The sequence below is a fragment of the Jaculus jaculus genome, chromosome 6 (assembly GCF_020740685.1).
Source record: "Jaculus jaculus isolate mJacJac1 chromosome 6, mJacJac1.mat.Y.cur, whole genome shotgun sequence".
NCBI classification, from domain to species: Eukaryota; Metazoa; Chordata; class Mammalia; order Rodentia; family Dipodidae; genus Jaculus; species Jaculus jaculus.
The window spans coordinates 121894998-121911403 of NC_059107.1; positions in this window are offsets into that span (position 1 = coordinate 121894998).

The window sequence follows — 16406 nt, forward strand, 5'->3', positions numbered from 1 at the left end:
AAGTTAATCATGGATAGTTGAAGAATGCTTAATGTTGCATAATTTTAGTAAATTAGTTTTAACTTGAATGTATATATTCCACTGGTTTTATGATTATGTTACAGAAAGATGTGTCTATTAGCAGTATATGAAAATTTGTTTACTAGAGTATGTTATGTAGGATTTACTTTCACATGCTCAAAAGCATAAAAAATATGGAGAGAGATCAGAGATGAAGTAGCAATGACAGAATATTCATATTAATGGAGCTATGCTATAGGTAAATTGGTGCTGATTACAATATTCCTTCTAATTTTGTATGGAATTAAAAATTTATGCAATGAAAGTTTGAAAGAGACGAAGGTAAGCATGCCAACAGAAATAAGATTGAGAACATTTCTGAGCCTTAAAATACACAAGCTTATCAAAGATAGTCCAGCTGCTATCTTGCCCTTGGGTTACACAAGATATCCCCAAACTTCTCTTTGTGTGAATTAAATTTGCACTGAGATTGTATTTGCTACCAAGATCACTAATACATAGAGCCATCACAAGGCATACTAAAGAGCTCCCCTAGTAGTTACATTAGAGAACTATAAATGCCTCAATGTACTTTATAAATATCCCATAAGAGCTAAGCTTTATATAGACGTCATGGCTTCCATTCAAGTGCCAATCATTGTCTTAGACAAAATATTCAGGGCATATCGTATTAGCTTTTGTAGGCTAAAATTAAATTAAATGAAACTAAGACCACTGAATTAATATCTCTAGGAAAAGAGGGAAGACAGGGAAGGAGATAGGGAGGGAAGGTAGAAAATAAGGAAGGAAGGAAGATATTAAGAAAGGAAGGGATAAATTTAGTAAGGAATATTAAACTTAAATCAGTAAGTGTCAAACCAGAGATGATTTTGCCCTACATTGAAAAAGTTAGTAAGATTTTTATTATCATATTTGGGGGGTTGGGAAAAGTCAAAGGGCAGGTGCAAGGAGATACTATTGGTATTTGATGGGCAAAGGCTGGGGTTGCTAGTAAACATCTTAAGATGAACATGCTAGCTTCTTCCCCCATTCACGAGCCAGGAAATGTGCAATGAAAATTACCAATAATATCAAGGTGGAAAAATTTTAGGTTAACAAACATGATAAATAACATGCAGTTTCTCCAGTTTAATTATTATTTTTTGTTGTTGTTGTTATCCTTTAAAGATTACTTTATCCCCCAAGGTCAGATAACATAAGAAAGGACCCCAAAATGCTCTCAGATATCTTTCCCACATATAGGAATGTTTGGATACATCATCTGTCTTCCACATGTCCCTCCACTGAACAATATTTGATGGGCATCAGTTATGTACCAGGCATTATGTTAGGATGGTCCAAGTTGAACAAGGCCCTGTGCTGACATACAAATCTCATGATTTGCTAAGAAAACCTACATGCAGGGAGCAGCCAGAAATTTGATGTGTGCACAGAAACACACACACATGTGGAAAACAAATTCATTTCTATAAGAAACCAGAAAAGGCCATGATTTGGTTTCCTACATAAACCACAAATGATCAGTGCTAACCTTATCTGTTCTGACCCCTTCTTCTGATATGTGGAACATAGTTAGGGGAAGAGTTCACACAGTATTAAGGCTTAATGAATTTTACGATACTCCTAGTTCTTTCTCTTTTTTCTGGTTGGTGACTTGTCTTTCTCTCAATTCACTTTTGGAAATAAAATGGAATTTATACAGATATGACTGAAAGGAATTCCTTTGTCTTCTAACTAAACATGTACAAAGCATACTTCCTCAGTATTTGTTAAGAAACATTGTTATTCTACTAAAATTACTACAATTAACTCACTTTCATTTGCTTTGTCTACTTTTTTAAAAAATTTTTAACACTTTTTTTTAAAAAGTTTTTATTTATTTATTTGAGAGTGACAGACACAGAGAGAAAGACAGATAGAGGGAGAGAGAGAGAATGGGCGCACCAGGGCTTCCAGCCTCTGCAAACGAACTCCACACGCGTGCGCCCCCTTGTGCATCTAGCTAACGTGGGACCTGGGGAACCGAGCCTCGAACCGGGGTCCTTAGGCTTCACAGGCAAGCATTTAACCACTAAGCCATCTCTCTAGCCTGTTTTGTCTACTTTTTAAAACATTTTTTAAAATTTAATATATTAGTTTTCTTTTCAGTAAATACAGGCAGTTTGGTACCATTATTTAGGCTCATCTGTGATCTACCCCTCCCATTGGACCCACCTTGTTAATGAAAATGGGTCGTGCATTGTGGAGTTAGCCCCCAGTTATTGGTATGATAAATGTCTCTGCAAATCATGACCCAACATGTGACTCTGACATTCTTTCTGTCCCCTCTTCCGCAAAATTTCCCTGAGCCATGTTGGGTTCATTTTTGGTCTGCTTCAGTGCTGAGGTGTTGGGGGCCTCTGAGGCTCTGGCTCTCTGATTTGGTAGCAGTTGATTTTTCTCTGCGTTGATCTCCTTCCCCTTTGTGCTGATATCCGCTTCACAGGAAAACATCACCCTTGCTTATTTCGCCAGTTGTCCTTAGTTTCAGTTGGGCCCCTTTTGAGGTATGTTGGGGCAGCTGTCTTCTTAGGATCTGCATCTATCTGGAAAAGAGAAGCAGATTCTCCAACGGAGAGTAAGTTAGCACCCGGAAAATTGAGATAACACTTACTTTTTTGATAGACAGTATGGTAGGTTTAGGCCCTCTTATACCCCGTGATTGATGGTAGCTTGATATTGTAGAGTGGGCTTGTGTTTGGGTATGGTTCTGACTTGTTTCCCAGCTCCAGCTATGGGTCTAGTACCACTGAGTGGATCAGTTAGCCAACTCAAGAGCAATTGATTCCTCACCATGGCTGTGTACCACTATTGCACTTGTGTGGGCATCACATCCGGTTATTTGTTGCTAATTAGGTTAAACAATGTGTTGCTTGGACAGATCTTGGTCATTTCCCCCAGTCACCTATGTAGCACCTTCTGGTACTAGACACGCTGACTGTCTCGGGACTGACTCTCACCTGGCTTCCAGCCATGTCATTCCATTTTACGCGTCAGCTGCGTATGGAGTCTTCAGCAATAGGGTCTTACCACTGGCCTTTGGTGGGTCATCAAGTACTCTGACAGAAATCTGTCATTGTTTTGGGAAACCTTGTAGGTTTCTCTGATCAAAAGCTCATTGTGGATTTTAGGCCCAAGCTGGAAGTGGGGGTTACAGGTCAGTGTCCACTAAGAAATTGAGGAAAAAGATAACTAATATACAAGAGTTAGAGAGGAGAGAGATAGAGGGGAGAGGGGGAGAGGGAGGGAGGGAAGATGTAGGAGATTTAGATCAGTTTTGATCCTACTCTCTCCAGTGTCTTGTGGTTCAGGTGTTTCCTGTAAGGGTCTAGTAAAGGTTCAGCCATTTGGTCTGTCTTTTAGGAAGTAGAATTTTATGGTACCATTGCCGTTTGGGTCCGGATTACTGTTTTCAACCCTTTGATTCCCTCCCCACCCTCCCATCCATTTTATTGTCTAGTCCATGAGGTGCTTGCTGGGTATGTAAGGCATCTTGGGCAGATTCAGGTTAGGTGTTGCAGATGAGTGAGACTATGTGTCGATTTTTTTTCTGTGATTGGGTAAGTTTGCTGAGAATGATCCATTCCAGGTTCAACCATTTTTCCTCAAATTTCTTTATGTTGTTTTTCCTTACTGCTGTATAGAATTCCATTGTGTAGATATACCACATCTTTGTTATCCATTCTTCTAATGATGGACATCTGGGTTGATTCCAGCTTTTAGCTATTACGAATTGCGCTGCTACAAACATGGATGAGCAAATCTCTCTGGCTTTTGGTTTGAAGGTTTTAGGGTAGATGCCCAGTAATGGTATAACTGGGTCTATTGGTATTTCTATAGCCAGCTTTTTCAGGAGTCTCCATATTGCTTTCCAAAGTGGTTGTACCATCCTGCATTCCCACCAACAGTGAATGAGTGTCCTTGCTTCTCCACATCCTCGCCAGCATTTATTTTCATTTGACCTTTTGATGTTGGCTATCCTTATTGGGGTAAGGTGGAATCTCATAGTTGTTTTAATTTGCATTTCTCTGATGATTAGGGATGATGAACATTTTGTTAGGTGTGTGTTTGCCATTTGTATCTCTTCCTCTGTGAATTGCCTGTTTAACTCTGTGCCCCATTTTGTGAGTGGGGTATTTGTCTTCTTATTGTTTAGACTTTTGAGTTCTTTGTAAATTCTAGAGATAAGGCCTCTATCAGTTGGATAACCGGCAAACATTTTCTCCCATTCTGTGGGTATTCTATTGGCTTTGCTTATTATATGCTTGTCTGTAAAGAAACTCTTCAGCTTCATATGATCCCAATGTTTGAGTGACTGTTTAAGAACTTGAGCCACTGGGGTTTTATTCAGGAAGTCTTTTTCCATTCCTATATCATGGAAAGTACTTCCTAAATTTTCTTCCAGTAGTTTTCGAGTTTCTGGTCTTATGTTGAGGTCTTTGATCCATTTGGATTTGAGTGTTGTGCATGGTGAAATGTGTGGATCAAGTTTTAGTTTCCTGCATGTGGTTATCCAGTTTGTCCAGCACCATTTGTTGAAGATGCTATCTTTTTTCCAGTCTATATTGTTTGGGCCTTTGTCGAATATCAAGTAGCTATAGTTGCTTGGCCCAAAACCCAGGTCCTCAAGTCTATTCCATTGGTCTATACTCCTGTTTTTATGCCAGTACCATGCTGTTTTTATTACATGGCTTTGTAATATAGCTTTATATCTGTTATGGTGATGCCACCAGAGGTATTTCTTTTGCTGAGGATATGTTTGGATATGCGAGGCCTTCTGCCTTTCTATATGAAATTTGAGATCATTTTTTCTATCTCTGTGAAGAACACTGTAGGGATTTTAATTGGAATTGCATTAAATCTATATATTGCCTTTGGTATGATTGTCATCTTCACAATGTTAATTCTGCCTATCCAGGAGCATGAGAGGTCTTTCCATCTTTTCAAGTCCTCCTCAATTTCTTTTTTGAGAGTTTTTATATTTTCGTTGTATAGATCTTTTACTTCCTTGGTTAACGTTATTCCCAGGTATTTTTTTTGTTGTTGTTGTTGCTATTGAAAATGGGACCATGCCCTTTATTTCTTTTTCTGTGTCTTTGTCATTTGCATACAGAAATGCTACTGATTTTTGTGCATTGATTTTGTATCCTGCTACTTTGCTATAGGAGTTAACCACCTTCAGGAGTTTTGGGATGGAGTCTCTTGGGTCTCTTACATATACAATCATGTCATCAGCGAATAGAGCTATCTTAACTTCTTCCTTTCCAAATTGTATCCCTTTCATTTCCTTCTCCTGCCTTATTGCTTGGGCTAGGACTTCCAGAACTATATTGAAAAGCAGAGGTGAGAGAGGACATCCCTGTCTTGTTCCTGATCTCAATGGGTATTCCTCCAGTCTCTCTCCATTAAGTATTATTTGGGCCTTTGGAGCTTTGTATATTGCCTTTATTATGGTAAGATGTGAACCAGCCATGCTGATTCTCTCCAATGTTTTGATCATGAAGTGATGTTGTATCTTGTCAAAGGCCTTTTCTGCATCTATCGAAATGATCATGTGATTTTTATGTTTAAGCTTGTTTATGTGGTGTATTACATTGACAGATTTTTGTATGTTGAACCACCCTTGTGTTCCTGGGATAAATCCCACTTGGTCAAGGTGGATAATGCTTTTGATGTGTTGTTGGATTCGGTTTGCGAGTATTTTGTTGAGGATCTTTGTGTCTATTTTCATTAGGGAAATAGGCCGATAGTTTTCTTTTCTTGTGGCATCTCTGCCTGGTGATACTAGCTTCATAGAAGGAGTTGGGTAGCTTTCCCTGTTCTTCAATTGTGTGGCACAGTTTTAGGAAGATTGGTTTGAGTTCTTCCATGAAGGTTTGGTAAAATTCAGCTGGGAATCCATCTGGTCCTGGACTCTTCTTTTTTGGGAGATTTTTTATTACTTTTTCAATCTCCATGAGTGTGATGGGTTCATTGAGGTGGTTGATCTGCTCTGAGTTTAGCTTTGGTAGATGATATGCATCCAGGAATTATCCATCTCCTCCACATTTTCCAGTTTTGTGGAGTAGAGGTTTTTGAAATAAGTTCTGATTATTCTGCTGATTTCACTGATGTCTGTTGTGATCTTTCCTTTTTCATTTTGAATTTTGTTAATTGGCCAGAGGTTTGTCAATCTTGTTTATTTTTTTGAAGAACCAGCTCTTTGTTTTGTCAATTGCCTTAATTGTTTCCTTGGTTTCCAATTCATTAATTTCTGCTCTGATTTTAATTATTTCTTTCCTTCTGGAGCTCTTTGGGTTGGATTTTTCTTTTTTTCCAATGCCTTTAGGTGGATGGTTAGGCTATTGATTTGGGATCTTTCTGTCTTTTTTATGAAGGCATTAAGTGCTATGAATTTTCCCCTGAGGACTGCCTTCATTGTGTCCCATAAGTTTTGGTATGATGTGTTCTCAATGTCATTCAATTCCAGGAATTTTGCAATTTCATTTTTTATTTCATCCACTATCCATTTATTGTTTAAGAGTGTGCTATTCAGTTTCCAGTTGCCATTGGGGTTCTTGTTGGTTTTTTTGTTGTTGATTTCTAGAAATATAGCATTATGATCTGATATCATGCAGGGAATTATGTCGATTTTCCTAAATATGTGGAGGCTATCTTTGTGACCCAGTATATGGTCTATTTTAGAGAATGTTCCATGGGCTGCTGAGAAGAATGTGTAGTCTGTGGGTTTGGGGTGGAAAGTTCTGTAGATGTCTGTTAGGTCTAAGTGCTCTATGGTTTTGTTGAGCTCTCTTACTTCCCTGTTGAGCTTCTGTTTGGATGATCTGTCTATTACTGATAATGGTGTGTTAAAGTCCCCAGCTATGATGGTGTTGGTGGTTATTTCTGTTTTATTGTCAAGTAGGTTTTGTTTTATGATCTGTGGTGCCCCTGTGTTTGGTGCATACAGATTTATGATTGTAATATCCTCTTGATGGATTATTCCCTTTATAAGTAGGAAGTAGCCTTCTTTGTCTTTTTTGATTGTTTTTAGTTTGAAGTCAACTTTATCTGATATTAATATAGCTACACCTGCTTGTTTCTTATTCCCATTTTCCTGGAATACTGTTTTCCACCCTTTCACCCTGAGGAGGTTTCTGTCTTTAGTGGTAAGGTGGGTTTCTTGAAGGCAGCAGATTGAGGGGTCTAATTTTTTGATCCACCCTGTTAGCCTGTGTCTCTTGATGGGTGAATTAAGGCCATTAATGTTTAGGGTGATGACTGTGAGATTTGATTTGATCCCTGTCATGTTGTGGTGGTAGAGGTGTGTTGGCATTTCCATGGAATTTAATTTTTTTTTTTTCTATCTACTCTGGGTTTGGTTGCTGTGATCTGCTTCTTGTAGGCATTTGTGTTTGGTTATTTGTTTCTTCTCTGTGGAGAATTTCCTGGAGTACTTTCTGTAGGTTTGGTTTTGTGTTCATATAATTGTAAAGCTGAGTTTTGTCATGGAAAGGGAGACTTTTGCTGGGTAGAGTAGTTTGGGATGGAAGCCATAGTTACTTAGAGTTTGGAAAGTTTCATTCCAGGCCCTTCTAGTTTTCAGGGTTTCCATTGAGAAGTCTGCAGTAATTCTGATGGGGTTTCCTTTGAAAGTGGTGTGCTGTTTTTCCCTAGCTGCTTTTAGGATTTTTTCCTTGGTGTCAATGTTTAGAGTCTTAATGATAATATGTCTTGGGGAGTTTCTCCTTTGGTCTAGTCGGTTAGGAGTTCTGTTTGCTTCTCGAATCTTGATGGGCCTTTCTTTTAAGAGACAGGGGAAGTTTTTTTCAACTATTGTGTTAAATAGGTTCTCCATGCCTTTGGTCTGAAATTCTTCTCCTTCTGGTATTTCAATGATTCTGATATTAGGACGTTTAAGTGTATCCCACAATTCTCTCATGTTCTGTTCACAGGAACTTTTGAACTTACTGAAATTTTTGGACTCTCGATCTGTTTCTTCCATCCTGTCTTCCAGATCAGAATTTCTATCTTCCACTTCGCTGACTCTATTCTTGAGAGCCTCTAGTGAGTTTTGGATTTGTTCAATTAAGTTTGCATTTTCTACTACTTTCCTATGTATCACTTCCATCGCTTTGTCCAGCTCCCTTTTTGTCTCCTTTTCTGATTTTCTTGATGATTCTTGGAAATCATCCTTGCATTTCTTTATATTTTCATTTAGTGTGGCCAGCTGATTTTTAAGGTCCTCTTTTTTTTTTCACTCTCCCTCAACTCTCTTAGCTCTCTTTGAATTCCTTCCAGTGTCTTATCATATTGCTCTAGCTTAGTGATGGTAGCATCCATACGATTATCTATCCTTTGTGTCTTTCCTTTCAGTTCTAGCAGTAGTTTGGTCAGGGTTGCATTGTTCATTGCTTCCACTTGATGTTCTGATCCTAAACACTCTTCTATGTTTTGGTTAGTTGTGATCCTTGTGGGACTGGGTGATCTGTCTGGATTTCCTTGCATTTTATTTTTGACGTTATTTCTTTTGCGCTGTGGTCTACCCATGTCAGTGTATGGGCAGGTAGGTGGGTGGAGCAGCCTGGAATCTAGCTTAATGCGAATCCAAGGCAGCCTGGGGCAGTTGCAAGCAGCCTGGGTATTTGCTCACTCTTGCCAAAGCCGCCTATCTATAGCCTGACAGGGGCACCTAAGTTGCCTAAATTCTCACCCAGTAATGCACCTAAGCTGCCTGCCTTTGAGCTTGAAAGGGGACTGAGGTAGCAAGCCCTGAAGGTGCCCAGACTCTGGCTGGGTATACTGGGGTCTGTAAACAGTCTGTGCTCTCCCGCCTCAGGGGAGTGGGGGATGGGTGGTGATGTACAGGTAGGGGATGGCACCTGTGCTGGCGCTAGTGATTCAGTGTGGACTTGTGTGGCTCTTGCTGTGGGAGTGGGCCCGCTGCAATTGTAGTGCAGAGGCAGATGATGTGGGTACGGAATCAGGACACAGCAGAGGCTGACCGGCAGCAAGTGATGTGAGCACAGCAGCAGGGGATCTGGCAGCCACCTATTCAAGGCAGGGGTGGCCCCCACAGGCCTGTGAACTGAGCACCATGTGGCTGGTCTACTCGCAGGACCAGAGAACAAGGGCGAGGTAGGAGGTCTCAGCTTCAGTGCAGCAGGCTGGCAGGCGTGACTGGTGGGTGTCTGATCAGAGCACAGCCACGCAGGACGTGCGGAGGGTGCGTGGGCGGGTGGGTGGACAGGGGGCGCGGGGTGCAATGGGGTGTATGGAGCGAGTGGGGCACGTGGCAGGGCGGGCTCGGGGCACACTGGGCACCGGGCAATCAGGGTGGGTCGTGTGGGAGGCGGCAGGGCTCAGGGGGCACGGGGTGGGGTGCCCTGGAGGGGCGGGGGGGCGTAGGGCACTATGGTCGGTCTGGGGGGGCGAGGGGCGTGCTGTGGGTGCGGGGGGGCGCGCACTCAGGGGGGGTGTGCAGGGCACGGGGGGGTGCGAGGGGTGCCTGGGGGGCGCGGAGGGGGCGTGGGCACGCGGGGGGCACGGGGCGCGCAGGGGGGCACGGGGGAGCATGCGGGAGGTGTGGGACACGTGGGCCGCAGCGGTGCGCGGGGGGCTAGGGGCGTGGGGCGCGTGGGGGGGGGCGCGGGGTGAGCGGGGGGTGCGGGGGGAAGGGGCACGGGGCACACCGGGGTGCGGGAGGCCATGGGACCCCGCGGGGTGCTCTAGACGCGCGGGGGGGGCCGGGACGCGCATGGGGGGTTCCTGGGGTCACGTGGGGCACGGGGTGTGGAGGGACGGGGCACGCTGAGGCACGCTGGGGCGCAGGACGCGCCGTGGGAGGTAAGGCGCTGAGAGGGCGCGAGGCGCGCGGGGGGGGGGCGCGGGGGGCGCGGGGCACGCCTTGGCACGCAGGGGTCACTCAGTACGCGCGGGGGCGTGCGGGCCTTGTGCAGCAGGGGGACGAGGGGCGCTCCGAGTGGGGGGGGGCGGGAGGCACCGGGGCGGGGCATGGGGTGCGCAGGGCACACGGGGGGCGGCTAGGAGCACGGGGCGTGTGGGGGTAAGGAGGGCGGGTCGCTCAGATGGGCGCGGATATTGCGGACCACTGCAGGATGCCAGGGGGTGCTCTTGACTCGCAGGCTTGGGGGGCAGGGAGCACATTGAGGTAAATGGGGTGCTGGATGCCGCCGGACGCCGTGGTGCGCTCTGGATGCCGGGGGGAGGGGGGGCTAGAGGAGCGCGGGGGTGGGGCCACGTGTGGATAAGGAGCGTGGGGTGTGCGGGGGGGGGGGCGCAGCGCGCGGGGGTGTGAGATGCCACGGGGCGCTCTGCGCGGGCCTGCCGCTTGTGGATAGGGAGAGTGGGGCTCGTGGTGGGAGGGGTGATGGTGCGTGGGCGTGGGGGCGCGGGGCAAGCCTGCTGCATGTGGATAGGGAGCGTGGGGTGCGCGGGTTGGGAGGGGCGCGCGGGGCAGTATGGGCGGGGGTGTGCGGGCGTGGGGCACGGGGGTTGTGGGGCGTGCGTGGCCACTGGGGCGCATGGGGCTTGGTGTGCACGGGCCACCTGGGCGCTGGGGCGCCGGGGCGCCGGGCTGTGCCGGATGTGGCGGGTCACAGTGGGTCGCGGCGGGTGGGGTGGCGGGGCGTGGGTCGCGGGGGTGTGTGCTTCCCTCTTTTACCCCAATCTGTGCCCTCCCTCTTGCAAAAAGTTTCTAATTTCCCTTGAATAATTGCCTTTTTTTTCCCTTGTTGTCTGTAGTGCAGCTAGGCGGTCGCCATCTTGACCGGAAGTCCCTTTTTAAAACATTTTTTGTTGACAATTTTCATAAGTACAGATAATAAATGATGATAATTCCCTCCCACCACCCTCAATGTCCCCCTCCCAAACCTACCCACCTTTGAATCCCTCTTCTTTCCAAGTAGTCTATTTTAAAGATTTAAAATATATATTTTAAATGGGACTTTATATGGTACTGGGGAATCAGAAGCCAGGTTGTTGGGCTTTGTAAGCAAGCACCTTGACCTCTGAGCTATCCCTCCAGCCCTAGTCCATCTTAATTATTGATGTAATCTTTTTCATTATTAAGAACATATGTTGTATGGATACATCATGCATTGGTACCATTTTTTCCTCCTCCCTGCCCCACCTCACTGAGGGCCCTCCTCAAAGGGTTTTCCTGATATTCCCCATGGGGTTTTGAATTACCAGTTGTGAGAGCAGCAGTCAGTAATTGTGTGAAGGGGGAATGCCACCCCAATGTGTGACTCTTACACTCTTTCTCTCTCCTCTTCTGCAAAATTCCTTGAGCCAAGGTGGCTGTGTTTTATGTCTACTTCAGTGATTCAGCCTCTTAGGAGCCTCTGGACCTCTGCTTTGGTATGTGTTTAGTATCCTCACTGTCGGTTTCCTCTATCTGGTGCTAATTGTCAGGCTCACCATGGAAGCAGCACGTTTTTCACCAATTCCTCTGTGGTTTCATCTGGACCTTGGCTGAAGTGTGAGGGGTGGTTTATTTCCTCGGATCTTACTACCTTCTGAAAGATAAAAGCAGATTCTCCAATGGAGAATAAAATCAGCATAGGTTAAATATGATAGACATTGTTAACTTAGAGATATTTTGATAGATGTAGCTTCTCTTTTGGCCAAAGACTAGTGGAGACTTGTCAATTGGAGACCAAAATCTTGGTCTCCATAGGATTCTGATCTGGTTCCAAGTTCCAGCTATGGGTTCCTTTCCATTGACTGGATCTCTTAGCCAACCAGAAAGCCATTGGTTATACCCACCAAGGCTGTGTACCACCATAGCACTGGTTTGTACATCTTGTCAGGCTGGTTGTTCAGTAATTTATGTAGCACTTTCCAGCACTAGACAAGCAAATCTGCTGGGACTGGCTCCCTTCTGGACTCCAGCCAGAAGTCTTGGCATACTGTGTCAGCAGCATATAATAACTTCAGCAATAGAGTGTTACCTTTTAGTACAGGTGGGTAATCAAGTGCTTTGACAGAAGCCTGTCTTGTTTTGGGGAACCCTGTAAGTCTTTCTGATCAACAGCTCAATGTGGGTAGCAACCAATTTCTGGTACTGGGAGTTACAGACCAAGTGTTTTAAGGTTAGGCTCATTTTTTTCCCTCTATTATGAAAGTCCTGCATAGGTAATGCCAGGCATTATTAGATCATTAATATCAAGGCCATTTTTTGTCTAGAACACAGTGTTGTAATCGTCCTATCCTTCTTTTGGCTCTTACATCCTTTCTGCCCCATCTTCTACAATGGATCATGAGTCTTGGAGGGGGTGATAGAAGTTTGTTTGTTTGTTTTTTTTCTCTCTCTTTTTCAAAAAAAAAAAAAATTAAAGACAAAATATTTTTTTAAAAAATGTATCACTTAGTGATGAATATTCCCTTGCCACTTCTCAGCACTATGATGAGTTTTGAGTTTCTCCAGTGGTCACCCCATTTTATAAGAGTTTTCTTTAATCATAAGTGAGAGTAACGTTAACATATGGGCATAAATGTAAGTGTTTAAAAGCCAGTTTAGTGGGCATAATATATGCATTTAGCCAGATTACTGTAGTTGTTACTCCCCTAGGTCTTATGACCTCCCTAGCCCTAAGCTTTTGACTAGGTTTTCAGTACCAGGCATGTATTCCTTGCTGTGGAGTGGGCCTCCAGTCCAATAAAATAGTAGTTGGTTTCCCACGTGTGTCACTATTGCAGCAATTGGCACATTTGGCCTAGCTGGCCAGCCATAGGCTTGAAAGGTCCACTGTTTATTAACACCATTGATGACTTCTTCTCCCAAATGGCTACATGCTGTATAACCCTGTTCAGCATTCTGACAATTACTCAACATAGAGGTGGTTTCCACCTCAGCTCCAGCTTGATTTCTCAACAACTTGAAGCCCTCAACTGGACAGTTTTTTTTTCGTAGCCTCAGGTTTCACTGTGAACATGACATAATGAGTCATAATCTGAAACCATGACTTTAATTTTGAAACAGTGAAGTACACCCCAAATTTTTCATTTATCATAGTGCATCTTAATGCATTACTTTTATTATGTACATTAAATAGTAAACTATAGAAATATATTTTTGACTTAATTGAATTTTGGGAAATATATACAGCAAATCTCTGAAAAGGTCAATCAGTAATGAATGCTTTTCTAGCCATCTAAAAATGTTGTTTTCTATTCTTAAAGTTATATCTTTTCATTCATTTGGAGTAATTGTTAGTATGAGTTAAAAATGTTGATTTTTCTCTATCAAAATTATAGATAATTATTATCCTAATTTTTGGTTGCCCTAGAACATAGTTTTTCTGAAAAAAGTGAAAATGTGCATATTAGATATTCATAATAGAAGGTTTTTTTCCCCAACTTTAACAAATTCTATAAGAATGATTTCATTAATATAAAAGTGACATGGAATATGATTTTCTTGGACAACAGATAACTACTCATTTATTCCTAAGGCACCAAATATACTACTAAGGAAGTATATAGTTTCTTGTCTTTTTGACCCTTAATGTTTAATTTAGAAAAGAAAACTTAGCACTGGAGAGATGGCTTGAGAGTTAAGGTGCCTGCCTGTGAAGCCTAAGGACCCAGGTTCAACTCTCCAGAATCCACTTAAGCCAGATGCCCATGGTGGTGCATACATCTAGAGCTCATTTGCAGTGGCTAGAGGCACTGGTGTGTCCGTTCTCTTTCTCTCTTTCTCTTTTTCTCTCACTAATAAATAAAACATTCTGATTATTCCTGATTCATCCAAGATGTATAATGATACTCCGAAACCATTGGAGTAGTTCCCTGATTAGTCTTCCTACCTAATCTACTAGACAAAATTTTCATGGTCTTTACTGATACCGAGATGAGATTAAATTCTTTTGCACTTATCAAAGGCATCTATCATGTAAACACTTGCCATCGTTTCTACCTTAACTCCTTCTCAGCCTCTTTTTCATCTTCTACTTGTATAAAATAGTTGTAATTCCTCAGCATTTATTCTGTTCTATTCTATAAGCCCATCTCATTCTTTCTCTGCCATTTATGTTGTGCTATGAAGTTTTCTCTGTGGAGCTCACAGCCTTCTTGGTGCCTTCGCTGTATGCTGAGACACTGCACTCCAAGCACTGGACATGATGGATGACTGATCCTGCATTGCCTGTTGGTCTCCCCCTGCTGGACTACAGAACACATATCTTGATTGTGGCCTCTGAGGCAAGTACACTGAGCTACTCACAAGTTCAGTTTGTGAACAAGTAAATGCAGAATAAGCAGTGGTTTTGTGATAGCCCATCTACCTCACAGTCCCTTGGAAGAAGTTCATGATCTATGTTCTTGGCCCAGCAATTGGTTCTGTTTGTTTCATTTTTTTTTTGTTTGTTTATTTGTTTTAAAATCCAAAGTATTCTTTTGATACTAAGCAAAAGCTGTTGACCTAGTAGGAAAGAGGCTACTTAACAGCCTGGCTTAGAGAATACCTTAGGCCAAGCTGCATAAGAATATAACAGTTTTCCTTGCCTTTCAACCTTTTTCAAATAGCATGGAACCAAAGCATAATCTTTTATTTTGCTGACTTCTTATTTTTGTAAAATAACTAATGTATAACCCTTTTGAGAGCCTTTTCGTCCCCCCCTGGCTTATGGAATTTGTGCAAATGTCTGTGTCCTTTGATTAAATCTTCCCTGAAGGAAGATTTAAGTGATTCTTTTCTGTATTAGTTGCCTTCTTGTTGCCAAGACAACATACCTGACGAAGTCCTACTAAATGAGGAAGCGTATCTTTCATCTTACAGTTGCAGGCGGCAGTGCATCGTGCTGGGGAAGGCACAGTGGCAGGAGCTGATCACATCCAGCTCAACAGGGAGGAAGGAGAGCGGAGTGAGGAATGCTAGCACCGGTCTAGCTTCCTCCTTTTTGCAGTCTAGGAATGCAGCCCACAGTGGAAGAGGGTCTTTCTGCCTCATGTCACCTAGCTACCATAATCCCTTGGAGATGATTCTAGGTCCTGTCAAGTTGACAATCAGTATGAACCATCAGCTGTACAAAGCATTCAGTGGAATGAAACTTTTAAGAACTTTTAAAGTTTAACTTACTTCAAAATAATAGGCACAGTTCACTTTTCTATCCCCTTACCATGTCATATATTCCTAATAAACTTAGTAACCCAATCAAATATTATATTATATTATATATTTTTTTGTCAGAACACAATGGACTCTCTGAAGACTCTTCCATACCACTGTAGAAGGACAAATCTTTCTCTCTTTTTTCTTTCTCTAGAAGGTTCTTTTTTTTTTTTTTTCTTTTCCATTTTTTTGTGGTTTTTCAAGGTTCATTCTCTTTTTATCCCAGGCTAACCTGGAATTCACTTTGTAGTCTCAGGATTGTCTTAAACTCACAGTGATTTTCCCAGCTCAGCCTTCCCAGTGCAACTGCCAAGATTAACAGAGTGTACTGCCACACTCAGCATGGACCTTTCTTGAGGTTTTGGAAGACAGACTTCTAGTCACAATAATCTTCACAGTAAGCTATCAGATACTCTATTTGCCAGTCTGTAGAAGTCAAGTTATAAAATTTGGCTTAGGATACAATGTGGGTAGGGAGATTCCCAGTGGTTAAAAGTGCTTGCTTGCAAAGCCTGGCAGCCTGGGTTTAATTCTTCAGCACCCATGAAAAGCCACCTATACAATGTGGTGCATGTGCCTTGAGTTTGTTTGCAGTGATAAGAGGACCTGGTATGCCTATCCTTCTCTCTTCTCTCTCTCTCAGTTTGTGTGTGTATGTGTCAGCTTTTTTGTCTCTATCACTCTCTGTCTCTCTCCCTCACCCACGCACGTATCCACGCACAAATAAATAAATCCATTTTTTTTTAAAGATAGGAATCTGGTACTCAAGATGCCTATTGCTTGGCTCAGACAGAACTTCAGTCTTGCCTGACTGAGAAAATGAAAATGTTTACCCAGATCAGTATATTTCATAAATATGGTTGCAATTGCATCCAAATCAACTTAAAGTTTGGAAAATGCCCATAAGTCAGCATTATAAGATATGAATACTTAACTGTAATTCATCTGGGACATGGTATGCATCCTTCCCCTTAAAGCTCCTCCCTCCCCTTACTCTCACTCCAGCACTGTGTTCCAGTTGTCTTGAGTAGTTTCCTGTTCGGGCCTTTATGCACTCATGTGAGAAGCCTTAGTCAGGGGTAATTATGTATGGCACTATTCTAGAGGTTGGGATAAACAAGGTGTACAAAGTTAGGCATATTCTCTAGGTATCCATCGGTTAAGGACAGGGAAGATAGGAAGAATAAGCAATTATAATGGATATGCTAAAAATAAGCTCTAGGAAAACATG